This window comes from Melanerpes formicivorus, unplaced genomic scaffold, assembly GCF_026170545.1.
Source record: "Melanerpes formicivorus ecotype bairdi unplaced genomic scaffold, bMelFor1.0.p_v2 SCAF_18, whole genome shotgun sequence".
NCBI classification, from domain to species: domain Eukaryota; kingdom Metazoa; phylum Chordata; class Aves; order Piciformes; family Picidae; genus Melanerpes; species Melanerpes formicivorus.
This window is the reverse complement of record NW_027142370.1, coordinates 14,806,579-14,833,718: the sequence shown is the minus strand read 5'-3', so window position 1 is coordinate 14,833,718 and position 27,140 is coordinate 14,806,579. Positions and strand designations below refer to the sequence as shown.

The 27,140-nt window shown below is 48.3% G+C and overlaps 1 protein-coding gene across 1 annotated transcript in view; it reads right to left on the bottom strand.

Moving 5' to 3' along the window:
* Positions 1–27,140, bottom strand: part of LOC137446732 (catenin alpha-2) — a 727,090-nt gene that overhangs the window by 605,884 nt on the left and 94,066 nt on the right. The gene's annotated exons all lie outside the window — the stretch shown is intronic.

The following is a 27,140-nucleotide window of genomic DNA, read 5'->3' as shown; positions in this document are numbered from 1 at the left end:
AGTTCGTCCAATCTCTCACAGAAGGTCACATTTGCTAGACTCCTGATCTTTCCTATCACTCTAACATAGACTCCAGCACCTGAAGGGGGCTCTGGCAGAGATGGGGAGGACTTTTGATAAGGACTTGTAGTGATAGGATGAGAGGCAATGGCTTTGAGCTGGAAGGGGGGAGATTGGAACTGGATCCTCAGGATCTCAGGTAGTGATAGGTAGTGATAGGACTAGGGGGAATGGAATGAAGCTGGAGGTGGGGAGATTCAGGCTAGATGTGAGGAGGAAGTTCTTCCCCATGAGAATGGTTAAACCCTGGAATGGGTTGTCCAGGGAGGTGGTTGAGGCCCCGTCCCTGGAGGTGTTTAAGCCCAGGCTGGATGAGGCTCTGGCCAGCCTGATCTAGTGTGGGATGTCCCTGCCCATGGCAGGGGGGTTGGAACTAGATGATCCTTGTGGTCCCTTCCAACCCTGAATGATACCATGATACTATGATACTATGAACTGGACACTAAGAAGAAATTCTTGATAATGAGGATGGTGAGACACTGAAAGTGGTTGCCCAGGGAAGCTCTGGAGGTGTTCAAGGCCAGGCCCTGAGATGCTGAGAGGTCAGGAACATATAAGGAAAGGCTGAGAGAGCTGGGGGTGTTTAGCTTGGAGAAGAGGAGGCTGAGGGGGGATCTTAGTAATGCTTACAAATATCTAAGGGGTAGGTGTCAGGAAGATGGGGCCAGACTCTTCTGAGTGGTCCCCAGTGACAGGGCAAGGGGTAATGGGCATAATCCTGAGGATTGGAGGTTCCACCTAAGCATGAGAAGTTATCTTCTTTAATGGTGATAGAGCATTGGAACAGACTTCTCAGAGAGGTGGTGGAGTTTCCCTCTCTGGAGACATTCCAAACCCACCTGGATGTGTTCCCATGTGATCCTGCTTTAGGTGATCCTGCTCTGGCAGGGGATTAGACAAGATGAGCTTCAGAGGCCCCTTCCAACCCCTACCATTCTGTGATTCTGGGTTACAATGTTAGAGGGTTTTAAGAACATTCCAATAGAAGCCACTATATTATTATTATTATATTGCCACTGAAACATTATTTCTTGGTTCCTAGAGTCCTAGGAAACATCCAGAAAAGGGTGTCTGAAAATTGCCTAGAAACTGGGTCATTCAGCTCGACATTTATGTTAACAAATGGTAACCAATCTGCCCAGGTCAGCTACTGCAGTTGATAGTAACCAAGGCAAAGACACCTTAGAGCAGCTGAATGAGCAACACTACCGTGTGTAGTGCCAGGGAATGGCAGCACTGTCATTGGAGTACTGTGTCCAGCTCTGGAGCTCCTGTTACAGGAAGGATCTAGAGGTGCTGGAAGGTGTCCAGAGAAGGGCCATGAGGATGAGCAGAGGGCTGGAGCTGCTGTGCTGTGAGCACAGACTGAGAGAGTTGGGGTTGTGCAGGCTGGAGAAGAGAAGGCTCCCAGGAGACCTTGTTGTGGCCTTCCAGTATCTGAAGGGGACCTACAGAAAAGCTGGGGAGGGACTTTTGAGGGTGCTAGAGAGTGATAGGACTAGGAGGAATGGAACAAAACTAGAAATAGGTAGACTCAGATTGGATGTTAGGAAGAAGTTCTTCCCCATGAGGGTGGTGAGAGCCTGGCACAGGTTGCCCAGGGAGGTGGTGGAAGCCTCATCCCTGGAGGTGTTTGCAGCCAGGCTGGATGTGGCTGTGAGCAACCTGCTGTGGTGTGAGGTGTCCCTGCCCATGGCAGGGGGGTTGGAACTGGATGATCTTTGAGGGCCCTTCCAGCCCTAACAATTCTATGATTCTAATGACTCTAGTGCAGCATGCTTTGTTAATTACCTTTGTGCCACCTCTCCATAGTTATGGTCAGTCATTGTGCCCCTGTACTCAGCACTGGTTAGGCCACACCTTGAGTCCTGTGTCCAGTTCTGGGCTCCTCAATTTAAGAAGGACATCGAGACACTTGAATGTGTCCAGAGAAGGGCAACAAGGCTGGGGAGAGGCCTTGAGCACAGCCCTGTGAGGAGAGGCTGAGGGAGCTGGGGTTGCTTAGCCTGGAGAAGAGGAGGCTCAGGGGAGACCTTCTTGCTCTCTACAACTCCCTGAAGGGAGGTTGTAGCCAGGAAGGGATTGTAGCCAGGAAGGGTTGTAGCCAGGAAGGGTCTCTTCTCCCAGGCAACCAGCACCAGAACAAGAGGACACAATCTCAAGCTGTGCCAGGAGAAGTTTAGGCTGCAGGTGAGGAGAAAGTTCTTCACTGAGAGAGTCATTCACCATTGGAATGTGCTGCCCAGGGAGGTGGTGGAGTCCCCATCCCTGGAGGTGTCCAAGAGGGGATTGCGTGTGGTACTTGGTGCCATGGTTTAGTCATGTGGTCTGTGGTGACAGGTTGGACTCGATGATCTTTGAGCTCTCTTCCAACCTTGGTGATTCTGTGATACTGTGTGATAAAGTTTTTATTCTAACATTGAGACAAACAGAATTTTAAAGCCTGAACATCTCTTTTTAGCTGAACAGGGAAATTTTTGAACAAGGCTTTTCTTTCTCATGCTCCTTCCCTGCACTTCCTCAGTCTTTTTATAACTGAATTTTGCATTTAGCTGCGGGAATTAATTTTGAACAGCATGTGTGATTTGAAATGAACCTAGAGATAGCTGCAGAATCCACAAGCTAAAACATTTGTCAGTCCTAAAATATCTGTAAGAAAATTTGTATTTTAAAGGGAATTTACTGTCACATTCACCTCCAACCCCCCCAGAAAAGCCCAACAAACAACAAACTTAATCCTACAATGGCATGGGACCTCCAAGATCAATGTCAACATGTACTCAGCACTGTACTCGGCACTGGTTAGGCCACACCTTGAGTCCTGTGTCCAGTTCTGGGCCACTCAGTTTAAGAAGGACATTGAGACACTTGAAGGTGTCCAGAGAAGGGCAGCGAGGCTGGGGAGAGGTCTGGAGCACAGCCCTGTGAGGAGAGGCTGAGGGAGCTGGGGTTGCTTAGCCTGGAGAAGAGAAGGGTCAGGGGAGACTTTCTTGCTCTCTACAACTACCTGAAAGGAGGCTGTAGCCAGGCAGATGTTGTTCTCTTCTCTCAGGCAACCAGCACCAGAACAAGAGGACACAGTCTCAAGCTGTGCCAGGGGGAGTTTAAGCTGGAGGTGAGGTGAAAGTTCTATACAGAAAGAGTAATTGGCCATTGGGATGTGCTACCCAGGGAGGTGGAGGAGTTACCATCCCTGGAGGTGTTCAAGAAAGGCTTGGATGTCGCACTTGGAGCCATGGTTTAGTTGTCAGGAGGTGTTAGGTAATAGGTTGGACTTGATGATCTCTGAGGTCTTTTCCAACCTGGTTGATTCTATGATTCTACATCACAAACCCATGGAATTCTTTTAGTTGGAAGAGGCCTTTAAGACCATCCAGTCCAACCAATCTCTAACTCAACCAAGGCTGGTGCTAACCCACAGCCCTCAATAACACATCTCTGCCTCTTTGCAACAAGTTTAGGGATGGGCATTTAACCACTTCCCTGGGCAGCCTGTGCCAGTCTTTGAGAACCCTTTCAGTCAGTTTCTCTTAATGCTCAACCTAAACCTCCTCTGCTGCAACTGGAGGCCACTTCCACTTGTCCTATGATTTGTTACTAGGGAGAAGAGACCAAACCCCACCAAGCTCCAACCTCCTTTCAGGGAGTTGTAGAGAGCAGCTTCCCACCAGACCCACATCTTCACTGCCCTTCTGTGGACCTGATCCAACACCTCAATGTCTTTCTTCCAGAGGTGGGCCCAAAATTGAACCCAGCACTCAAAGCGTGGCCTCACCAGTGCTGAGCACAGTCAATAATCACTTCTCTGGTCATGTCAAATGTTGTCATGCAACTATACAAACAATTAGAACAGAACAGAACAGAACAGAACAGAATAGAATAGAATCGAATAGAATAGAATAGACCAGACCAGGTTGGAAGAGACCTTCAAGATCATCGGGTCCAACCTATCATCCAACACCACCTAATCAACTAACCCATGCAACCAAGCACCCTGTCAAGTGTCCTCCTGAACACCTCCAGTGATGGTGACTCCACCACCTCCCCAGGCAGCCCATTCCAATGGGCAATCACTCTCTCTGTGTAAAACTTCCTCCTGACCTCCAGCCTGAACCTCCCCTGGCGCAGCCTGAGACTGTGATTAAGATTATATCACTTAAGCAAAATGTCTACTGAGTGCAGGTACAGAACTCAGCCCAGGGCACTCCTGCTGATTTCCACTGCCACAAGTTTAAAGGAATTGGATCCTGCCTTCTTTTCTTCCTTTCTCTTCTTTTCTGCTGTCCCTTGTATATAACAAATGAGTTAAAAAGGAGCAGGGGACTGAAAGGGGCAGTTCTTATCAGGGAGCCTGTAGTCAGGATGGCACTCAAGTATGTGCTTAGCCTTCAAGAAGTACTTCCAGTACAACTAGCAGGAGTTCCCATTGTTTTCATAAATCAAGTGAGGAAATCCCAGAGTCATGCAACAGAATTCTGAGGAACCACGCTGTGAATGAGAAAAAGGTTCTTAGCCACAGTGCTTTGAACAACAGACTGGTGAGCCCTAGATATTAGAAATTTCAATTACTCTTAGCCCATAAATCAGCAACTAAGTGGTGAGTGTGAGACTGGAGACAATCATGTATAAATTTGCAAGAAATTCTATCTTCCTGCTTGCTGCACTTCACCTCTCTGGCCATACAGGTTATGCTGAGTCCAGAGAAGAGCAACAAAGTTGGTGAGGGGTTTGGAAAACATGCCCTATGAGAAGAGGCTGAGGGAGCTGGGGTTGCTTAGCCTGGAGAAGAGGAGATTCAGGGGTGACCTTATTGCTCTCTGCAACTTTCTTTCTCCTCACCTCCAGCTTAACTTCCCCTGGTGCATCTTGAGACTGTGTCCCCAGAAGGGAGGTTGTAGCCAGGTGGGGGTTGGTCTCTTCTTCCAGGCAGCCAGCACCAGAACAAGAGGACACAGTCTCAGGCTGCGCCAGGGGAGGTTCAGGTTGGATGTTAGGAAGAAGTTCTACACAGAGAGAGTGATTGCCCATTGGAATGGGCTGCCCAGGGAAGTGGTGGAGTCACCATCATTGGCGGTGCTCAGGAGGAGACTTGATGGGGTGCTTGGTGCTATGGGTTAGCTGTTTGGGTGGGTTGGATTGGTTGATGGGTGGGAAGAGCATCCTTGACAATGTCTTTACCACTGCCAGATCAGAGATGGTCACAAAGATCATCAGAAGGCTGAAGCACATCTCCAATGAAGACAGGCTGACAGAGTTGTTCAGCCTGGAGAAGAAAATACTCCTGGGAGACTCTAGAGGTGCCTTTAAGTATTTAAGGGAGCCACAGGAGAGATGGAGAGCGACTTAGTACAAAGGCATGGAGTGACAGGATGAGGGCCAATGGCTTCAAACTGGAAGAAGCTGCATTTAGATTAGACATTAGGAAGAAATTTGTCCCCATCAGGGTAGAGATGCACTGGAACAAGTTGCTCAGAGAAGTTGTAGAGGCTCCACAAAAGTCTTCAAAGCCAGGTTGGATGGTGCCTTGAGCAACTTGGTCTAATAGGAGGTGTCCCTGCCCATGGCAGGGGGTTGGACCTCGAGGACCTTTAAGGTTCTTTCCCACCAAAACCATTCTAGCATTCTAGGAGTATTGCCCTGAGCACATAATTTAGCCAACATCCTACAGCCTTTGGTTGAAGAGACCCAGCCTCCCCAGCTCTTCTGTTGCACTCAATTTATGAAACTCCAAGAGGGAGGAAAGGTTCCAAGAAGAACATGCAGATGGTTCTTTGCCCTTTCCTGGATGCTCTCCAATCCCTCAATGTCCTTCTGGTAGTGAGGTGCCCAAAACAACCCAGTACTCGAGGTGTGGCCTGCCCTGTGAGTACAGAGGGACAATCACTTCTGATTCCTCTGGCCAGACTATCGCTAGCCCAGGCCAGGATGCTGTTGCCCTTCTTGGCCAGCTGAACACACACTTTAGATGGCTACCAATAAACTAATTAAGCATCTATTAGCTGATAAACTTTGGAGGAAAAAAAAAATGCATTATAATTGTATCCCAGTGCTGGGAAACCATTCCAGAAAAGAAAGAATGAAAAAAAAAACCCAAAATACTAGGAAATGCTCAGGGTAAAAACCACTCAGGTGCTACAGAAAATCTTTCCAAGCCTACTGAGATATCAACACTGCAGTGCCACAGCACCTCAGAAATGACCTTACAAACAGCAGCCTCTCTTTTCATAGAATCACTTCAGTTGATGACCACTTCCAAGCCCAACCATCACCCTAACACCACCATGGCCATTAAACCATGTCCCACAGGGCCCTGGCCACACCTTTCTTGAACAGCTCCAGGGATGGTGACTCCACCACCCCCCTGGGCTGCCTGTGACATTCCCCAAACAACTAGGTTTGTTGAGGTTTTTTGAGTTTGGGCTTTTCTTCCAAGAAATAAGGACACTGCTCACCTATCTCATCTTACAATGTGTTGTCCTCATCAGCCATTTAGGAAGCCAGGCACAGGCAGGTCAGATTTTTCATTATAACTAGATTATGCTAATCTTTCAGGTGAGTCTGGTAAGAGACTCTGGGACAACCTTGCTGTCATCAACATTTACCTTGGGAGGCTAAATCTTAAAGCAGTTTTCTTTGTTTTGGATCAAGTGCTCAGAATAAGTAAGACAGAACTGTTCTGTGAGCATCTTAGTCTCTACAGGGTTGTGCTTTCCCAGCTCCTCATCACTTGCTTCCTAGTATGTCCAGTTCACATCCCTCCAGCTGCAGATGGGTTGACTGACTTCTGAGGCTTGCATGGGAACTGATCAGCAGGCTCATCACAGAATCACAGAGGCTGGAATGGACATCTGAGTCCATCAAGTACAGTCTATGACCTAACACCACCACATCAACTAGACTGTGTCACTAAGTGCCACATCAGATCTTGCCTTAAACACCTCCAGGGATGGCAACACCACCACCTCCCTGGGCAGCACATTCCTGTCTCCATGAGGAAGTGCTTCCTAACATCCAACCTAAACCTCCCTTGGCACAGCTTCAGGCCATGCCCTACCACAAGCTGCCTGGGAGAAGAGCCTGACCTCCACCTTACTACAACTTCCCTTCAGGTAGTTGTAGAGAGTGATAAGGTCCCCCCTGAGCCTCCTCTACTCCAGGCTGAACACCCCCAGCTCCCTCAGCCTCTCCTCATCAGACTTTCCCTCCAGTCCCTTCCCCAGTCTCTTCACTCTCCTCTGGACCTGCTCCAGCACCTCAAAATCTCTCTTGCAGATAGGTGAAGTTCTTCAGCACCTTCTCTGAGATCTGCTAAACTGAGACTGCAGTAAATAAATGTACAAGGACAAGCAGCATCACAAAACCCTCATGAAAAGCAGAAATGAGTTATGCAGCAGTACCAAATGTAATTATAATTGTTAATAAAGGCTGTATGAATATCAAGCTGCCCACACTTTCTCAGTGGACAAAAGTGGAACTTAATGAATCCAACATAAGGCACATTTTGATGAAACAATTAGCTTTTTGATAGCTCTACCCTACATCAATGGAAATGCAAGAACCTAGCATAAGCTTCCCTGTTGGACTCCTGTGAAATTAGATGCTGATTACACATCCTCATTTTCTGGCTAAATAAGCTTCTTGCAGAGCATTCAGATACTGCAGTGACAAATACATCATCTCTGAACAGATACTCAAGGTCATGCTTGATGGGGCCCCGAGCAATCTGATCTTGTTGGGCACGTCCCTACTTACTGCAAAGGGGTTGGACTGGATGACCATAGAAGGTCCCTTCCAGCCCAGTGCATTCCATGATTCTGTGATAACAGGGAGTGCATGGTGATAGTGTCACATCAGCAAACCATAGAACCTCAGAGTACACATCATGTGAGCTTACAGCAACCACCACCAAGGGCATCACTGAAGATGGGCAGTGACGGCTGGAAAGCAGCCCTGAGGAGAGAGCCTTGAGGGTGCTGGGGGAGGAGAAGCTCAACAGGAGCTCTCAGTGTGCACTTGCAGCCCACAAAGCCAATCAGATCCTGGGCTGCAGCAGGAGAAGTGTGGCCAGCAGGGCAAGGGAGGTGATTCTCCCCCTCTGCTCAGCTCTGCTGAGACCCCACCTGGAGTACTGCCTCCAGTTCTGGAGCCCCTATGACAAGAGGGATCTGGAGGTGCTGGAAGGTGTCCAGAGAAGGGCCACAAGGATGATCAGAGGGCTGGAGCACCACTCCTGTGAGGACAGACTGAAGGAGTTGGGGCTGTTCAGTCTGGAGAAGAGAAGGCTCCCAGGTGACCTCATTGTGGCCTTCCAGGATCTGAAGGGGGCTACAGGAAGGCTGGGGAGGGACTGCTCAGGATCTCAGGGAGTGATAGGACTAGGGGGAATGGAATGAAGCTGGAGGTGGGGAGATTCAGGCTGGAGGTGAGGAGGAAGTTCTTCCCCATGAGAGTGGTGAAGCCCTGGAATGGGTTGTCCAGGGAGGTGGTTGAGGCCCTGTCCCTGGAGGTGTTTAAGCCCAGGCTGGATGAGGCTCTGGCCAGGCTGATCTAGTGTGGGGTGTCCCTGCCCATGGCAGGGGGCTTGGAACTAGATGATCCTTGTGGTCCCTTCCAACCCTGACTGATACTATGATAATCAGAGAAACACAGAATGCTAGGGGTTGGAAGGGACCTCCAGAGGTCATCAAATCCAACCCTTTGCAAAACAGGACCACTTAGGGCAGGTTACACAGGAATGCATCCAGGTGGGTTTGGAACCTCTCCAGAGAAGGAAACTCCACCACCTCTCTGGGCAGCCTGATGCAGGGCTCCAGCAGCCTAACATTACAAAAGTTTTTTCTCATGTTGAGATGCACAGCACTGGGTAGCATGATACAGAGTACAGAATTAACCAGGTTGGAAGAGACCTTTGAGATCATCAAGTCCAAGTTATTACCCAACACCATCTAATGAACTAAACCATGGCACTTCCTCCAGACTGCCTCATCCAGGCTCTTCTTAAGCACTTCCAGTGATGGTGACTCCACCTCCCTGGGCAGCACATTCCAATGGCTAACAACTCTTTCTGGCAAGAATTTCCTCCTCACCTCCAGCCTAAACCTCCCCTGGCACAGCTTGAGACTGTGTCCTCTCTGTGTCTCTGGTTGCCTGGGAGAAGAGACCAACCCCCACCTGGCTACAACCTCCCTTCAGGGAGTTGGAGAGAGCAAGAAGGTCTCCCCTGAGCCTCCTCTTCTCCAGGCTAAGCAACCCCAGCTCCCTCAGCCTCTCCTCACAGGGCTGTGCTCCAGACCCCTCACCAGCTATTGATGGAAGGAAGGGATACAGAACCAGAGGACACATTACATGTGAATATGTATCTTCTTAATATGTGGCCTGTGAATGGTTGGGCACAGTGGTCTGAAAGGTCTTTCCCCACCAAACCCATTCTATGATTCCCCAGTTGTGTGCCTCAGCTCACTGATGGCTGCCCCAGTGAGACACAAAACCTTAGGAAAGCAGCTGACTCTCTGCACCAGAGTTGCCTCATAAAGCTTCTACATTACCCAGGTACTTGCCAGCAGCTCAATGGAAAATTGGTAATTAAATTTGCAGTTCAGCCTGCCAAGTCCAGAGAACATTTGTAACAAGACCTGATTTTTCCAGTGAATGAATGATATTTCTTCAAACTGAGACTTCTGAAACCCGATACATCACCAGCAGATGAATTCAGCCCCAACAGCCTGTTAAGGCAAAAGAGTTTGCTCTCGAGCAGGAAACTTGAAACCAGAAAATGCAACCCTGCTGCTTCCTGCCCTGCTCTGCAAGAAAAACATTCGAGCACCAAAGCTGTGTCAGAGCAAAGAGCGAAGTACCTGGGAGCCAGATGTTAACCATGGGAGCCTTAAGGAACTCCTGATGTGCCTCGTATGAAAGCAAAGACCTACTAAGAGTTTGGCAGAGAAAGTCAGGGCCCACCACAGACTGCAGCCTGAAGAAAGGCACAAGAATTTCTGGGTTTAAAGGAACAGCATTTTGTTGCTGCTGTCGTTTTGTTGTTGTTTCCCTGTTTGGTTTTTGTGTGTGTGTGTTTTTGGTGGTGGTAGTGGTGGTTTGGTTTTTTAATTCAATGAGCCTTTAAAAATCTGTTGTGCCTTTTAGAATAGAATAGAATTAAGCAGGTTGGAAAAGACCTTTGAGATCATCAGACCCACCCTATCACCCAACACCATCTCATCAACTAAATCAAGTGCCTCATCCAGTCTCTTCCTAAACACCTCCAGTGATGGTGACTCCACCACCTCCCCGGGCAGCACATTCCAATGGCCAATCTCTCTTGCTGGCAAGAACTTCTTCCTAACATCCAGTCTAAACCTCCCCTGGTGCAGATTGAGACTGTGTCCTCTTGTTCTGGTGCTGGCTGTCTGGGAGAAGAGACCAACCCCCACCTGGCTACAACCTCCCTTTTGGGGACACAGTCTCAAGCTGCACCAGGGGAAGTTTAGGCTGTTGGTGTGGAGAAATTCTTCACTGAGAGAGTCATTTGTCATTGGAATGTGCTGCCCAGGGAGGTGGTGGAGTCACCATCCCTGGAGGTGTTCAAGAGGGGATTGGACATGGCACTTGGTGCCATGGTCTAGTCATGAGGTCTGTGGTGACAGGTTGGACTCGATGATCCTCAAGGTCTCTCTTCCAACCTTAGTGATACAGTGATACTGTGATACAGCAATAAGTTCTCCCCTGAGCCTCCTCTTCTGCAGGCTAAGCAACCCCAGCTCCCTCAGCCTCTCCTCACAGGGCTGTGCTCCAGACCCCTCCCCAGCTTTGTTGCCCTGTTGTGGACACATCCCAGCAACAATCTCTTTCCTAAACCAGGAAGAATATGGGAGGAAGAAAACAAAAACTATCACAGGACACTGATTGATAACATAATAACCAGACACTCTTTTGGCCAAGGGAAGTACAGGAAGGAGTAGAGACAAATGGCCTGGTCAAATGGGAGTATTAAGACAATTGTGCATAAAATTACTATTGGAAGCTAAAACCTGAAATTAAACTTCTAAACCCATCACCACTGAAGTCCTAAACCTCTCTCTGTGAAATTTCCAGTCCATAAAGAATGAGAACTTCCATAGTTTCAGTAGCTTTCCTTCCAGTTCAGAAGTATTTAATGACACTTCCTTGGCAGGCAGTTCATAAGTCAGATCCATTGGTATTTTGGAACAGAAAGGTACCTGGGGACAAAACCAAGCCACTGCCAAAGGCTAAGGATTGAAGGAGAAGCTGAGAGGACAAGATGAGAGGTCTGTCTTACATTAATTAAAAGTCCTTTGGCTGCCCCTCATGGCTTCATATTTGGTATCAAGTCCAGTAGAAGGCACAAGCTGTAGGCCAGCAGAAGCTGTAGCAGGTAATCATTTCAAGCCAAGGCTTTATCCTTCACAGTGGTTCTGTATTTGCACCTGAGTCTAACATGGCCCAGGGCAATATCCTCTGTAGAGTGACTTTTTCTCTGCCATCTTGCAAAGCATCGAAGTTTTTGCACTTTTAAAAACATTTTAGCAAGCCAACTGCTCCTTCAGAATTACCTATCAGAAGAAAACACTGCCCAGACATGAAAGGGCCTGATTGATTTTCTAAGGGTGCTCAAAAAACACACTGTGGGGCTGACCATTGGCTATTCCAGAGGCCTTCTGCTGGCTGAGTCCACAACCTCAGCTGGATGTGACTGTGAAATGTACCTGCTAATGAGTATCTCAGCACTGTGCAGGACTGTAGAACAGAAATAAAAGGCAGAGTGCCAGAGAGCAGCACTGCAGACAGAAGTAAAGGGGTTGCAGTTGAAGTCCTCAGGCTCAAGAAGCAGAGAGACTGAAGGGAATGAGGACTTCATGGAATAACAGATTAACAACTGTGTGTGAAATGCACGTTGGCAGCTACCTTCCTCAGGAACATGCCACTCACAGCAGCTTGCACTTTGGTTCCTCACAGGAGGAGAGATAGAATAGAATAGAATAGAATAGAATAGAATAGAATAGACCAGACCAGGTTGGAATAGGCCCTTGAGATCATTGAGTCCAACCTAGTGCCTCATCCAGTCTCTTCCTAAACACCTCCAGGGACAGTGACACCTCCACCTCCCTGGGCAGCACATTCCAATGGCCAATTACTCATTCTGGGAAGAACTTTCTCCACCTCCAGCCTAAACTTCCCTTGGTGCAGCTTGAGACTGTGTCCTCTTGTTCTGGGCTGGTTGCCTGGGAGAAGAGACCAACCCCCACCTGGCTACAACCTCCTTTCAGGTAGCTGTAGAAAGCAATAAGGTCTCCTCCCATTTCCAAAAGAGTTAAGAGCCAAACTATTGGCACCTTAGTGGGACTTCCATGGACAACAGCTCACAAGGCCACTGATAAAGGCATCTGCAGGTCCACTCCCAGCTCTCCTGCTACCAACCTACTTATATCTAGTTCTCCACATGCAAAAATATCATTCTTGCTTCTCTTGCTTCCCAGAAGCCTTGGAGGAAAGGTTGCAGGAAGACCTCTGAAGAATGCATCCTGCTTCAAGGCAAATCAGCTGTAGGAGCTTCACTGTTAATGAATACAGAAGCATCACCTAAGTGTCCTAATTTATTATGACTAAGGGTCTGACACAACTGGTTTTGAAAGTCATTGGTAATGAAAGGATGTATAAAGGGACTGTTTAGGAGGGACTGAGTGACAGGACAGTCTCTCAGAGTGGCTGGATAGCTGCCAAACAGAGAGGGACCTGGGGGTGCTGATTGACAGCTGCCTAAACATGAGCCAGCAGAGTGCCCAGGTGCCCAAGAGGGCCAATGGCATCCTGGCCTGCATTAGGAATAGTGTGGCCAGCAGGAGCCGGGAAGTCATTGTGCCCCTCTACTCTGCATTGGTTAGGCTACACCTTGAGTCCTGTGTCCAGTTCTGGGCCCCTCAGTTTAAGAAGGACATTGAGACTCTTGAACATGTCCAGAGAAGGGCAACAAGGCTGGGGAGAGGCCTTGAGCACAGCCCTGTGAGGAGAGGCTGAGGGAGCTGGGGTTGCTTAGCCTGGAGAAGAGGAGGCTCAGGGGTGACCTCATTGCTCTCTACAACTACCTGAAGGGAGGTTGTAGCCAGGAAGGGGTTGGTCTCTTCTCCCAGGCAATCAGCACCAGAACAAGAGGACACAGTCTCAAGCTGCGCCAGGGGAAGTTTAGGCTGGAGGTGAGGAGAAAGTTCTTCACTGAGAGAGTTGTTAGCCATTGGGATGTGCTGCCTAGGGAGGTGGTGGAGTCCCCATCCCTGGAGGCGTTCAAGAGGGGATTGGATGTGGCACTTGGTGCCATGGTCTAGTCATGGGTCTGTGGTGACAGGTTGGACTCAATGATCCTTGATGTCTCTTCCAACCTTAGTGATTCTGTGATACTGTGACAAGGAGCAATGGCTTTGAGCTAGAAGATGGAAGATTGAGACTGGAGAAAAGGAAGAAATTCTTTACACTGAGGGTGGTGAGACACTGGAACAGGGTGCCCAGGGAGGTCATGGATGCCCCCTCCCTGGAGGTGTTCAAGTTCAAGTCAAGTCTAGTAGAAGGTGTCCCTGCCCATGGCAGCAGGTTTGGAACAAGGATGATCTTCAAGTTCCTTCCAACCCAAAGCATACAATGAATCTCTGCAAAATACACCATTCTAACTACTTGATTACACACCAAACTCCTGCTGCTCAGTAGAAACTCCAGGCTCCCTATCTCATTTCCATAAGAGATGTGAAATAAATGATCTATGAATGTCTAATGGCCTTATCAGCTCACCCTGCCTAGAGGGCTATTGATGGGTTGTTAACACTGTCACAACACAAAGAAAGGAAAGAAAAGAATGGAATAAAAGAGACAAAACCAACCCAACCCAACCAAAAAAACCCAACCCCCACCAGACCAACAAAAGCAAAACCAAACAACAAACCTCCACGAAACCAAAACCCAAACCAAATCAAACCCACAAAACACTCCAGACAAAACTCACAACCAGATAAGACAAAAGCCCTCACAGGAGCTGAGGATGCTCTGCTAAGCCTGAACAGAAAGCTGCAGGGTCAGTCACTTGAGAAGAGAACACCATTGTGTAACTTGTTGGTACCAAATTCATTCTGAGCCATTTTTAGTTCACTGAGGAAGGCTGAGAGGTGTGAAGAACATATGCAGCCCTGAGCTCTCATTAAAGAGGTATAAAATATTCCGTGGTGACTACTACGTCGAGCTCCAAATTTCAGTCTTCAGTTGCAAAGTTCTGAGCAACTTTTGCTCAGTCAGACTGAAACCCTTCTCAAAGATGTGGGATGGCGACTACAGATATCACTTCCACTCCTGCAGCTCATCTACTGCAGGAAGAAATTCAGTTTTTATAGGAGAACCTAAGGACCAGCACAACTGCTGCAATGCTTCCAGAGAAGGGCAACAAGGCTGGGGAGAGGCCTTGAGCACAGCCCTGTGAGGAGAGGCTGAGGGAGCTGGGGTTGCTTAGCCTGGAGAAGAGGAGGCTCAGGGGAGACCTTCTTGCTCTCTACAACTACCTGAAGGGAGGTTGTAGCCAGGTGGGGGTTGGTCTCTTCTCCCAGGCAACCAGCACCAGAACAAGAGGACACAGTCTCAAGCTGCACCAAGGGAAGTTTAGTCTGGAGGTGAGGAGAAAGTTCTTCACTGAGAGAGTTGTTAGGCATTGGAATGTGCTGCCCAGGGAGGTGGTGGAGTCCCCATCCCTGGAGGTGTTCAGGAGGGGGCTGGATGTGGCACTTGGTGCCATGGTCTAATCATGAGATCTGTGGTGACAGGTTGGACTCGGTGATCTTTGAGGTCTCTTCCAACCTTGGTGATACTGTAATTCCATTAATGTCATAATTGTGGTGGGCTACACCCATCCTAAAAACAGGGGGGGAGGGCTTGTGAGAGATTTTGCCCTCCCTGGAGGGTGTTTTCCCCCTTGGGAAACTGACTTGGTCCGTTCCACTCCCCCCTCCTTGTCCAGCAGGGGTATAAAAGGGAGGACATTGCAGCCATTGCTCTCTCTTCCTTCTGCTTTGTGGGGATGAAAGAGTTGCTGCTGGTGTGCTGCTTCCCTGCCACGTGGGCCTCCCTGCTGCTTCCACACTTTGCAAAGGAGTGGTTCTGTATCTCATATTCCTTTTCTTTTTCCTATCCACCCTTGTCCCTTACCCTTGTGAACCCTGCCTGTCATTGTTACATAAATATACACATACACACACACTCTTCAAAGAAAAAACTTCTTTGCCTCTCTACTTCCAAGCCGAACCCAAATTATTTCTTGGTGGATTTCCTCTCCTCCCTGTTTTTCTCTCTCTGTTGGGGAATAGGAGGGGATTGGAATGTGCTGCTCAGGGAGGTGGTGGAGTCCCCATCCCTGGAGGTGTTCAAGAGGGGATTGGACGTGGCACTTGGTGCCATGGTTTAGTCATGAGGTCTGTGGAGACAGCTTGGACTCGATGATCTCTGAGGTCTCTTCCAACCTTGGTGATTCTGTGTCAAATGAGGGAGGGATTCTCAGCCTTGCCCCTATCTGAGCTTTTAAGCCCCAGTTGAGGCTCAAACCACCACACCCCTCCAACTTTTTTTCCTGTCCAAAAGTCTCTCACTACTTCCTGCACCATATTCTAAACAAACAAAAGCATAAACAAAGAAAAGCACTCACAAGATACCCTTTGAGAGAGAAAAAGAAATAGCTCTGAGCTGCATCAGACCACTCTGTAAATCACACTACTGGTAGGTAGCTGTCAAGAAAGCCAACAGGCAGTAACAGAATATTTACAACTTCAATCATCCTGCCCAAAGAATGTAACAGGGTGGATTAATGACAACAATATGTGGCCTGCCATGTTGGCAGGTACTTCAAAACCAGCTCTGGCCTTCTCAGTTTCAAGTAATGGTCCAAAGCAGCGATGGCTGAGGAACAATCATAAAGCAAATTGGATGAAGCTGAGGCTCTGAAATTTTACCTTGACAGAGAACAGAGGACCAGTTGGTCACTCTCCACAACATGACACTGCAGCTTTCTGCCTGGCTTTACAGCACATCAGAGAATCACAGAATGTCAAGGGTTAGAGGGGAACTCCAAAGATCATCCAGCCCAACCTCCCTGCCAGAGTAGGATCACCCAGAGCAGGTCACATAGGAATGCATCCAGGTGGGTTTTGAATGTCTCCAGAGAAGGAGACTCCACAACCTCTCTGGGCAGCCTGTTCCAGGGCTCCAGCACCCTCACAGTGAAATGTTTTCCTTATGTTCCCATGGAACCTGCTCTGCTCCAGCTTGCACCCATTGCCCCTTGTCCTGTCACTGGGTATCCCTGAGCAGAGCCTGGCTTTGTCCTCCCAACACTGCCCTGTACATCTTTATCAACATCAATGAGGTCACCCCTGCTCCAAGCTCAAGAGCCCCCAGCTCCCTCAGCCTTTCCTCACAGGGAGATGTTCCACTGCATCTTTTCAGCATCTTTGTGGCTCAGTGCTGGACTCTTTCAAGCAGTGCTCTGAGGTTCTTCTTGAACTGAGGGGCCCAAAACTGGACACAAGATTCCATACATTGACAGGATGAACCCAGGAAGACCTGACACACAGGCAGCCCAGCCATGAACTCAGGAAGATCCCTAACAGAAAGGCCATAAGCCTCTAGCAATGAGATACCAACAATGATATGAAACCAGCAAACAATGTTCTTAACTCCTCCTTACTTGTCCAAGTAATCTAGCAAGTAAGCAGAAACTTCTGTCTCCAGACATGCCTTTGGCACAAGGAAGCAGACAGATGCAGCTCAAAGCCCAGACTTGTTCTGTGCCCAAGCACACACACAGCTCTCTTTCCTGAACCCCAGACACTTGTAACAAAGCAATTAAAACTATACACTGGATGAGAAAGGCAGCTCTGGAAAGCAGCATTCATTTCTGCCTGGAAATAAATGAGCTAACATCTTGGACAAATAAGCTAGTGTGCTGCTGAATTCAGGAGCTCCCAAATAAAGAGAGCTGCTTGGGAGGGAATTTATTCTTCACAGGAGGCTCATAAAGAAAAACTTGTTTTAAAGGGCATGGACCATATCAAATGAACTCAATGACCATAATCAGTACCACACCAAGAGTATCTCTTCATGCTTTCAGTTACTCCAACAAGTGCTTCACTCATGTCAGACAGGCACATCTCCAATAAACCCCATTTCCTCTTCCACAAAGGATAAAATCACTGCCGTGCAGTGTTTCATCCATCGCATTCCAACAGTCGACAATAATGTATTTCCCATGTCTGAAAAGCCTGAATCACTGAGTTGAAAAAGAACTACAATCTCTAAGAATTACAGGTTCATGGAAGCATTGAAATGTCTCTCTTGTGGTGGAACAGAAGAAGGAAGCAGATTTAAAGAACATGGGCTGCGTAGAAGCATGGAATCATTTGGAATGGAATGGAATGGAATGGAATGGAATGGAATGGAATGGAATGGAATGGAATGGAATGGAATGGAATGGAATGGAATGGAATGGAATGGAATGGAATAGACCTTCAAGATCATATGTCCAACCCATCAACCAATCCAACCCACCTAAACAACTAACCCATGGCACCAAGCACCCCATCAAGTCTCCTCCTGAACACCTCCAGTGATGGTGACTCCACCACCTCCCCAGGTAGCACATTCCAATGGGCAATCACTCTCTCTATATAGAACTTCTTCCTAACATCCAGCCTAAACCTCCCCTGGCACAGCCTGAGACTGTGTCCTCTTGTTCTGGTGCTGGCTGCCTGGGAGAAGAGACCAACCTCTGCCTGTCTACAACCTCCCTTCATGTAGGTGTAGAGAGCAATAAGGTCACCCAAAGCTTTAAGATCATCGAGTCCAACCATCATCTAACTCCAGCAAGGCTGGTGCTAAACCATGTCCCTCAGCACCTCATCTCTGCCTCTTTGAAACATCTCCAGGGATGGGGATTCAACCACCTCCCTGGGGAGCCTGTTCCAGTGTTTAAGAAGCCTATCAGTCAACAAGTATCTTCTGATTTCCAACCTGGAGGCCAGTTCCTCTTGTCCTAGAGGACAGGAAAGCAAAAATCCTGTACATGCAAACATTTGCAAATATGGATTCATTTTCCTGGAGTTAGTGGAGCCAATTGCTTCTTCAGAAGAGTGGAAAACTACCTGGCAATTAACTGATTTCAAGCAGGGGAGTAAAAGCTTAATTGTTCTGCATGACAGAGTGTGGGTCTGTGCAATTCCCTGGGACAAATGGAAGAGGTTAACGTGTATCCCCTGGAAACAACCCAACCTGCAGCAGCCAGGCACTGCACTGCATTCATTTTGCCTCTGAATGAATGCCTTCTAATAAGAGACCTCACCAGTAGCATAAGCAGATACAGTACATCTTCCTTACTACAGAGCAAAATAAAATCAATCAGGAATTCCTGTGGCAAATGTCATTGCTGCAAGATCCTTCTCCTGCAAACCAAGTCCAACCATTTGTAAAGCAGATGAGGCTTCTCCTATTCTATTCTATTCTATTCTATTCTATTCTATTCTATTCTATTCTATTCTATTCTATTCTATTCTATTCTATTCTATTCTATTCTATTCTATTCTATTCTATTCTATTCTAAAGTGCCTATGGTGCACAGGGCTAGCCCCTGACTGCACCATTTGGAAGGGCTAATCCTTGTTGCACACCCTTCATCATTTATCTTCCCAGCCTGAATCTTGCTTTGAGAAGGGAATTACACTAGACCTGGACTTACTGCAACCAGTGCTCCTTAGTAGACCAGAGAAGGTACATACTCAGGTCTCTCAGGAACACAAGGTCAAAGATTGGGCTGTTCACCTAGAGGAGATTTCAGGGAGATCTTACATGTGTCTTCCAATACCTGAAGGGAACCTACAGGAAGGTTGGAGAGCATCTTTTCATAAGGTTGTCCAGAGACAGGACAAGAGGGAATGGCTTGAAGCTGAGGGACAGCAGGGTGAGATGGGAGCTTAGGAAGCTCTTCATTACAAGGGTCATGAGTCTCTGGAATAGGCTTCCCAGGGAGGTTGTAGAAGTCTTCTCCCTGGGGGTGTTCAAGGACAGGCTGGATGAGGCCTTGAGCAATCAAGTCTAGTTGAGAGGTGTCCCTGCCCATGGTAGGAGCAGGGCTCAAGTAGATGGTCCCTAACTTCCCTTACAACCTAAGCCATTCTATGATTATCATAATAGGAGTCAGGGTTGGAAGGGACCACAAGGATCATCCAGTTCCAACCCCCCTGCCATGGGCAGGGACACCCCACACTAGATCAGCCTGGCCACAGCCTCATCCAGCCTGGGCTTAAACACCTCCAGGGACAGGGCCTCAACCACCTCCCTGGACAACCCATTCCAGGGCTTCACCACTCTCCTGGGGAAGAACTTTCTCCTCACATCCATCTGTTTCTCCACCTCTCAATTCCCAATGCATGCTGACAGGCAAAAGAAAGTTTGGAGGGAACTGTTTAAAACACCTGGAGGTGTTTCAAAGAGGCAGAGATGTGGTGCTGAGGACCATGGTTAAGCAGCAGCCTTGGCAGCATTAGAGAGTGCCCAGACAAAAAGATCTTAAAGGCCTTTTGCAACCAGAACAATTCTCTGATTCTATTGCACTTCATCAAACATTCAAAGCTCAGTAATGAGTTTATTTTGCACACTGAAGAGGCACACCCAAGGGAATTAAGATTCCCAAGAAATGAACAGGAACCAAACCCCAAAAAAGGGATCCACCTGGCCATGCCCTGAATTCTTCAAACTGCAAACAAATCAGTCACCCTTCAGAGACACCTGCTGAAGGGAAATGGAATGAAAACTGTCATTGCTGTTCACAACAGGCATCTATTACCATTAGGTTAATTGACACCTCAAAGCAAAATGTTGTCATTAGGATTATCTTGTGGCCTCCCTAACTTTTGGGGGTTGATGCTGGAGAGAAAATGAAGTTAATGACTACTAAGAAAGTGAAGAAGATTTGTACATCCCACTGAAGAATGAAACCAAGATGGATTACAAGCCTGAATACCCCAATTGCTTCCCAAGCCATTAGAATCATCCATATTTAATCATGGAGGTTGTGTATTTATGTGCTCTTCTTCCTGGCATATCTGAGCTAAGACAGAAAACAAGCAGTCCTGCTCCTGCTTCCTCCCTGATTCATAACATCACAGGTCTCTTTATTGCAGTTTTGTGTTCTTCCAGTAATTCTTCTCCCAGTTTTATAACTCCTGATGGCATGTCCTTCAAAAATAGATCCAGCTCTTAATGAAAGATCTGCTAGCACCGAGCAGCCCATCATTCTCATGGAGCTATTCCAGCTTGTATCTTATTTACACTTTAATCATCATTTAGATTTTCTTAGCACTTCAGCTTCCAGCCAGAGAAATGTGTCAGAAGAAATCCCCATACATAAATGTGCACTGGTTAAGCAGAGAGGTAGGAGATGGCCCTGAAAACACTCAAGGTCAGGCTTCACGGGGCTCTGAGCAGCCTGGTCTAGTTGAAGGTGTCTCTGTTAACTTCAGGTGGGATGGGCTAGGTGAGCTTTAAAGGTCCCTTCTAAACCCAGATCATTCTGTAATTATATCATAGAATCAATAAGGTTGGAAGAGACCTCAAAGATCATCAAGCCCAACCTGTCACCCAAGGCCTCTTGACTAGACCATGGCACCAAGTGCCATGTCCAATCCCCTCTTGAACACCTCCAGGGATGGGGACTCCACCACCTCCCTGGGCAGCACATTCCAATGACTAACAACTCTCACTGGGAAGAACTTTCTCCTCACCTCCAGCCTAAACCTCCCCTGGCACAGCTTGAGACTGTGTCCTCTTGTTCTGGTGCTGGTTGCCTGGGAGAAGAGACCAACCCCTTCCTGGCTACAACCTCCCTTCAGGTAGTTGTAGAGGGCAATGAGGTCACCCCTGAGCCTCCTCTTCTCCAGGCTAAGCAACCCCAGCTCCCTCAGTCTCTCCTTGTAGGGCTGTGTTCCAAACCCCTCACCAACTTTGTTGCCCTTCTCTGGACACATTCCAGCAAGTCAACCTTCTTCCTAACCTGAGAGGCCCAGAACTGGACACAGGACTCAAGGTGTGGCCTAACCAGTGCAGTGTACAGGGGCAGAATGACCTCCCTGCTCCTGCTGGCCACACTGTTCCTGATGCAGACCAGGATGCCATTGGCCCTCTTGGCCGCCTGGGCACACTGCAGGCTCATGTTCAACCAGCACCCCCAGGTCCCTCTCTGCCTGGCTGCTCTCAGCCACTCTGACCCCAGCCTGTAGCTCTGCATGGGGTTGTTGTGGCCAATGTGCAGAACCTGGCACTTGGATGTGTTCAATCTCCTGCCCTTGGCCTCTGCCCATCTGTCCAGCCTGTCGAGGTCCCTCTGCAGAGCCTCTCAACCCTCCAGCAGATCAACTCCTGCCCCAGCTTGGTGTCGTCAGCAAATTTACTGATGATGGACTCACTGTCCTCATCCAGATCATCAATAAAGATGGTAAAGAGCACAGGGCCCAGCACTGATCCTCCTGCAGTTGGAGGCAGGGTTGCATTGCCAGTGGCTGTTCCTAAGCACTGAGAACTCCGATGGGGACATTGACAACAAGGATTTTAAGTTTCACAGCACAAAAGGTCAGCTCTCTCAAAACAAAGCCAGCAACGATGCACCATCCCCTTACACTTTCAGCTGATGGTGACACAGAAGCCACAGGGAAGAAACACTCAATTACCAATTGCAATGTTGTTGGGAACACAAACTCAAACGGATTTTTCAATCAGGCATTTCTTACAAAGCCTCAATTGTGGCCACATGATAAAAGGCCACATGGCAGGGCATGGCTGTTACCCTTTAAACATGACAATGAGCCCTGGGAAAATGGAGACTCCAGCTGAAGTTCCACTACTCTTACAGCTCTGAGAGCCAGAGAAAGTTTTAATTAGTTTGCCAGTTGAGGGCTTCCCAGAATAAATGTAATCCTGTCACTTCTAATGCATTCTCATGATCAGTTAATGGGTTTCTCTGGACTTTTTTTTTTGCCTGCAGCTCAGACAATCTTCCTGTCTTATAATCTCTTCTAAATCAATTCATAGGTTATCCATATTTTCTCATCTGGAACTCTAATGAGCTTGTCTAAAATTCACCATTCTTCTGACTCACTCTGCTGTTCTTTTCCAAATCCAGACAATGGTTCTGTATTGCTCCACAGGATTGCAGAAGAAGTCAGTGGACCATTTGAACAGCTGTCCCCCAAGTGCTTACACACACACAGAGTTCAGAGTCTAAATTCCTTCTGCACACACAGAGATACAAAAGGCTTGATCTCAGGATATAGTTTAGTGGTTATGGTTGGACTCAATGACCTTAAAGGTTTTTTCCCAACCTTAATGATTCTATGACTAGCATTTTTGGAGCCCAAAGACATGTACACAACCATTTCTGGTCTTTTAAGCATCCTCCAAAATTACAAACAGCTGTGGAGAAAAAGAGGCTACTCCAAATATTCTAGTGTGAATGCCAAAATCAAACACAGGTTTGTCTTGGTGGTGCTAGAAAACACAGAATCAGGCAAACACTGGCTGAATGGGACCTCAGGTTATCAAAGAATCAAAGAATGATTTGAGTTGGAAGGGACCTGGCCAAGCCACTCTCCATCATTTTCCTCCAGTCCTGGCTCACCGGTGAGGTCCCAGATGACTGGAAACTGGCCAACGTGGTCCCCATCCACAAGAAGGGTCGGATGGAGGAACCTGGAAACTACAGGCCAGTCAGCCTGACCTCAGTGCCAGGGAAAGTGATGGAGCAGATTATCCTGGCGGCAATAACTGCACACCTGAAGGATGGTCAAGGGCTCAGGTCCAGCCAACATGGATTTAGGAAGGGCAGATCCTGCCTCTCCAACCTGATCTCCTTCTATGATCAGGTGACCCGTCTGGTGGATGTGGGGAGGCTGTGGATGTGGTCTGCCTGGACTTCAGCAAGGCCTTTGACAATGGCATCCTGGCCTGCACCAAGAACAGTGTGGCCAGCAGGAGCAGGGAAGTCATTGTGCCCCTGCACACTGCACTGGTTAGGCCACACCTTGAGTCCTGTGTCCAGTTCTGGGCTCCTCAGTTTAGGAAGGAGGTTGACTTGCTGGAAGGTGTCCAGAGAAGGGCAACAAAGCTGGGGAGGGGTTTGGAACACACGCCCTACAAGGAGAGGCTGAGGGAGCTGGGGTTGTTTAGCCTGGAGAAGAGGAGGCTCAGGGGTGACCTCATTGCCCTCTACAACTCCCTGAAGGGAGGTTGTAGCCAGGAAGGGGTTGGACTCTTCTCCCAGGCAACCAGCAGCAGAACAAGAGGACACAGTCTCAAGCTGTGACAGGGGAAGTTTAGGCTGGAGGTAAGGAGAAAGTTCTTCCCAGAGAGAGTTGTTAGCCATTGGAATGTGCTGCCCAGGGAGGTAGCAGGGAAGTAGATTGTGGTGTTCAGAGGCTTGTCCAGCCTGGTGTTGAATGTTTCCAGGGCTGTACCTTCTAACACCTCTCAGAGCAACCATCTATTTCAAACTCCTGGTCAAAATAGGGTGCCTTCCAAGTCAGATCAGGCTGCCCAGTACCCTGGGTAACACAGTTCTGTTGCATTTGGTGCCCATTAGATCTCTCTTTTTCTTAATCTAGTGACCTATTTAGAATGATTTATGGAAGAACTTCACATCTTTATGATTTCTATGTTAAGCAGCAATTACCAATCCATAGTGGATTACAAAATTCAAACTGAAGTCTGTAGATGGAATGGAATGGAATGGAATGGAATGGAATGGAATGGAATGGAATGGAATGGAATGGAATGGGATAGGATAGGATAGGATAGGATAGGATAGGATAGGATAGGATAGGATAGGATAGGATAGGATAGGATAGGATAGGATAGGATAGGATAGGATAGGATGAAGCTGGAAAAGATGTCCAAGATCACTGAGTCCAACCTATCACCCAACACCATCTAATCAACTAAACCATGGCACCAAGTGCCTCATCCAGGCTCCTCCTAAACACCTCCCGTGATGGTGACTCCACCACCTCCCTGGGCAGCACATTCCAATGGCCAATCTCTCTTTCTGTGAAGAACTTCTTCCTAACATCCAGCCTAAAACTCCCCTGGTGCAGCTTGAGTCTCCCTTCAGGGAGTTGTAGAGAGCAATAAGGTGTTCCCTGAGCCTCCTCTTCTCCAGGCTAAGCAACCCCAGCTCCCTCAGCCTCTCCTCACAGGGCCATGCTCCAAACCCCTCCACAGCTTTGTTGCCCTTCTCTGGACACTTTCCAGCAACTCAACATCTTTCCTATACCGAGGGGCCCAGAACTGGACACAGGACTCATAGTATTCACAGCACTTTAGCCCCCCCACTGAGGATGGTGAGATGGTGGAACAGGTTGCCCAGGGAAGCTGTAGATGCCCTATTCCTGGAGGTGTTCAAGGCCAGGCTGGATGGGGCTTGGAGCAACCTGGCCTGGTGGGAGGTGTCTATTCCCATTTCAGGGGGGTTGGAACTGGATGCACTCGAAGGTCTCTTCCAACCCAAACCATTCTATGATGCTATGAACTGGGATTAAATATTCATGAATTCGTTTATCCGCCGAGATAAACTTTCACATTAGACGTTCTCTTTAGGAAGGGAACTGCTGTGAGACTTCTGAAGGAGATCCAAATCTCTGCATGTGGAATGTGCACGCTCTATCTGGTGGAGGTTGTCACTGCACAGGCAGATTGCAATCAGAGCCCAAACAGAGGCAAACGAGATACTATTCTTGGCTTGACCAGACTGCACAGGCAATGCTGAGCAGAAGAAAAAGAAAAGCTTTCAAAAGTGGCATGATGGTTAACTTATCTGAGAAAAAGCAGAAAGAGCAGCTGAATAACTGAAGCTAAAAATGCAAGAGATAAATACAATCTGAAGGTAGCACATTTCTCATCACTTGAAGCTTGTCTGATTGTGTTTGCGCGGCTCGCACAAACATGCTTTAGTCAAACACACTTTCTGGGATTCAAAGTAGAGGGAAATAAATAGAACTACTTCTTCCCCTAATTCAAGGAATAAAATCACATGTTCAAAAAGGTCTTTGGTTTCTGTTTTGTTTGGGGGTTTTGTCTATATATCCATGCTCTCTCTGAAATGAAGCAATCCGGGTCGAGGCAATCCCAGGCACAAATCCAGGCTGGGCAGGGACTGGCTGGAAAGCAGCCCTGAGGAGAGAGACTTGGGGGTGCTGGAGGAGGAGAAGCTCAACAAGAGCTCTCAGTGTGCACTTGCAGCCCACAAAGCCAATCAGATCCTGGGCTGCAGCAGGAGAAGTGTGGCCAGCAGGGCAAGGGAGGTGATTCTCCCCCTCTGCTCAGCTCTGCTGAGACCCAACCTGGAGTACTGCCGCCAGTTCTGGAGCCCCTATTCCAAGAGGGATCTGGAGGTGCTGGAAGGTGTCCAGAGAAGGGCCACGAGGATGAGCAGAGGGCTGGAGCACCTCTCCTGTGAGGACAGACTGAAGGAGTTGGGGCTGTTCAGTCTGGAGAAGAGAAGGCTCCCAGGCGACCTCATTGTGGCCTTCCAGGATCTGAAGAGGGCTACAAGAAGGCTGGGGAGGGACTGCTCAGGATCTCAGGTAGTGACAGGACTAGGGGGAATGGAATGAAGCTGAAGGTGTGGAGATTCAGATGGATGTGAGGAGGAAGTTCTTCCCCATGAGAGTGGTGAAGCCCTGGAATGGGTTGTCCAGGGAGGTGGTTGAGGCCCCATCCCTGGAGGTGTTTAAGCCCAGGCTGGATGAGGCTCTGGGCAGGCTGATCTAGTGTGGGGTGTCCCTGCCCATGGCAGGGGGGTTGGAACTAGATGATCCTTGTGGTCCCTTCCAACCCTGACTGATTCTATGATTCCATGATAAATATTCATCAGCAATGAATAAAACAAGTCCAACACTTTTTGCATGCTCTCTGGACTGCACATATTTTCTCTAGTCTTCTTGGGATGCTGCTAGCACAGAAATGCATCATCAAAATACAAAAGCCATTTCCACCACAGAAGACATCTAAGCCCAGCTTTGCTTGAAGGTCTCTTCTAAGCAAAGCTATTCTGTGAATTTGTAATTTGCTTTATTTAAATTGGTTTTGAGGAGTGCTACCAAATTTAAATCAAGCTAAACCAAAAGTTAACTGAAGCACCTTAAGAAACTGTGGAACTACAATTGTACATTCCCTTCTTGGCTGATGCATTCTCTTTTTTAGGAAAGGTTCTGGAAAACAAAACTAAGCACAATGACTTCCCTGCTCCTGCTGGCCACACTATTCCTAATGCAGGCCAGGATGCCATTGGCCTTCTTGGCCACCTGGGCACACTGCTGGCTCATGTTCAGCTGCTGTCAACCAGCATCCCCAGGTCCCTTTCTGCCTGGCTGCTCTCAGCCACTCTGACCCCAACCTGTAGCACTGCATGGGGTTGTTGTGGCCAAATTGCAGCACCTGGCACTTGGACTTGTTGAATGCCATCCTGTTGGACTCTGCCCATCTGTCCAGCCTATCAAGGTCCCTCTGCAGAGCTCTCCTACCCTCTAACAGATCAAATCCTGCCCCCAGATTGCTGTCATCTGCAAACTTACTGCTGATGGACTCAATGCCCTCATCCAGATCATCAATAAAGATATTGAACAGGATGAGGCCCAGCACTGATCCCTGGGGGACACCACTAGTGCCTGGCTGCCAGCTGGCTGTGGCACCATTCACCACCACTCTCTGGGCTCATCCCTGCAGCCAGTTCCTAACCCAGCTCAGAGTGCTGCTGTCCAAGCCAGGGGCTGACAGCTTGGCCAGCAGTTTGCTGTGGGGGATGGTGTCAAAGGCCTTGCTGAGGTCCAGGTAGACTACACCACTTCCCTGGGCAGCCTGTTCCAGTGCCCTATGACCCTTACAGTGAAGAAATGTTTCCTAATATCCAACCTAAACTTCCCCTGGTGCAACTTAAGTCCATTTCCTCTCATCCTATCACTGATTTCCCGGGAGAAGAGGCCAGCCCCCACCCAGCTCAAACCTTCTTT